At 34.7% G+C, this 2453-nt stretch overlaps 1 pseudogene; it reads left to right on the forward strand.

The window, feature by feature from the left end:
- Positions 1 to 496: 496 nt before the first annotated feature.
- LOC115064568 lies at positions 497 to 890 on the forward strand (annotated as a pseudogene).
- Positions 891 to 2453: the final 1563 nt, after the last annotated feature.

Raw genomic sequence — 2453 nt, forward strand, 5'->3', positions numbered from 1 at the left:
CACAGCAATGAAACCCTAACCAAGACATTTGGATAAAATAAAATTTAATTATTATAAGTTACATTTGTGACTATTTGTCTCTGTATATAAAAACTACTGTGGTTTATTACAAAAATGAGATTTCTCCAAATTAATTGCTAAACTTTTTATATCCTTATATTTAATAAGCATGGCTTTATTTTTGATAATTATATTTCAGTTCAGAAAACATAAAATATGTTAAATATCTGTAAAATAATTCAACTATACAAACTTATACTTCCTTTTAATTAAAGAATATGTAACATAGCTATATCCTTAAAATTAATATCAACAATAATTGGTGATTTTAGAAACACTCATTGATATATAAATCTGAGAATATTCCCATCAAGGGGATGAAGGGATGAGTCTGAATCCCCAAGTGTAACTCTACCCCTTTACCATCAATATGTATTAAGATGTCAGTTAAGTTAACTTTTAAGATTCTGATGGAGTTCAACCACAAACTTAAGAGATGCTGCCAAAGGGGGAAAGTGGTTCTGGAAAAGGAGGGAAAGGAATTGCAGCCTGTGGGAGTGACAGTACTAAAAAGAAGTCTCAGGGTCCTAAAGGTGGTGGCAATGCAGTAAATGTCAGACACACTCTATGTGTAAAACATGGGAATCATGGAAACCATCGAAAAGTTAAAGTCTAAGAAGAGATTCAATGAAGTGGCCACCCAATATAGTGAAGATAAAGCCAGACAAGGGGGTGGCTTGGGTTGGATGACCAGAGGATCCATGGTGGGGCCATTTCAAGAAGCAGCATTTTCCTTGCCTGTAAGTGGGATGGATAAGCCTGTGTTTACAGACCCACCAATTAAAACAAAATTTGGATGTCATATCATTATGGCTGAAGGGAGAAAATAAAATCACATGAAAGACTGAAAATAAAAGTTTCTAATGAATACACATTTTAACTTTTAAAAAACATGAGTTTGTTTTAATTGGCTTGGATTTTTTCTATAAAAGGATATGAGTAGACCACATAGACCCAAAGAAACTTTTAAGCAAATATTACTGTTAAATATAATCAAATACCCCCTCCTTAATCTGCTATACTAATACTATAATCTATACATTGAGGAGAATAAGCCACTTATTGAAACAAAGTTAGTTACAAAATGCTGACCAGGGAGATTCACCACTTTATACTTTCCAGCAATAAGTTGCAAAAGGAAGTTGCTCTTTTAATAGTAACCAGGTATCTAGGTATCTAGTTATAGTCACATGGTGCAACTCATTGTGATTTTTAAGTGTTCTAAAAAGCTGACCATAATAAAAAGAGTAGTGACTTTACATACAAGGCACAGATATTTATTTAACTAATTCATACTTTTATTTATGTTTAAATGGTACATGTGGATTATGTTGTGCATGGGTGTAAGTGAGAGTGCACATATCTGTGTACATACCTTACCTAGGAGGGCTGGAGGTTGACGTTGCTTATATTCCTCAATTACATTTCATCTCATTCCTTGAATTCAGTAACTGGTGGGCTACTCATTAAACTCAGTGATCCATTCTTCTCTCCCTCCTCAGGACTTCACTAACAATCATTTGCCAATGTGCATCCTTTGTTATGTGGATCTGGGCATCATAGCTTAAATCCTCATGCTTGTGCAATATTGATAAATATTACTTCTGTACTTAAACATTTTTACACATTTTTTTTAAACTTGTGCTCCATATGAGCACACAGAGCAAGCAGCAGTAGAGTTTTCATCACTAGCATGAAAAGATAAGTGTCTGAATTTCATATAGGAACTTTACAGCAGGACTATAAGAATGTTTTTTTTTTCATTAAGGTCTCTATTAGAGAGACATGTAGCTAAGAAAATTAATAGAGCAAGTGTAGGAAAATTTAGGAGTGAAGCAAATGAGAACATAAATTGAATCTCGGTATTACTGAACTTTGCCCTGAGGTTAAAATACTTGACTAGATACAATTCTGCTTCCTTCCAGCTAAAGCATCTCTGCTGTCAACACTACAGTTCAGTTATCCAAAAGAGTCTTTTTTATCCCTGGTTATCACATCATAGGAACAAGAAGCTGACATTGTAGGGCTAGTTATCCATTTGAAGAGTTTACCCCCAGCTGGCTTTCTTGCAATTTAATTGGTAAGGTAGGGGAGCAATTAGAAACTAGTTGCTCCAACACCAGAGATATATCCTGGAACCAGCTGTGCTGTCTAAAAACATTTCCCATGCATTGCAATTAAAAAACGATTGGGAGCCTATTTCCAGTACGTCATGAGGAGACACTTTGAAGAAGGTGGATAGAATGTGACTTAACTGTGTCACAGGAAAGGTACAGCTGTAGGAAGTGCAAACAATTGGGAAGGGTCAAAATTGTTATAAAACTCCGTCTCAGAAGATTTTATGAAACTGTAAGAGAACCATTAACCTGTATGGTTGAAAGAAAACAAACAAA

Source organism: Mus pahari, chromosome 8 (assembly GCF_900095145.1).
Source record: "Mus pahari chromosome 8, PAHARI_EIJ_v1.1, whole genome shotgun sequence".
NCBI classification, from domain to species: Eukaryota; Metazoa; Chordata; class Mammalia; order Rodentia; family Muridae; genus Mus; species Mus pahari.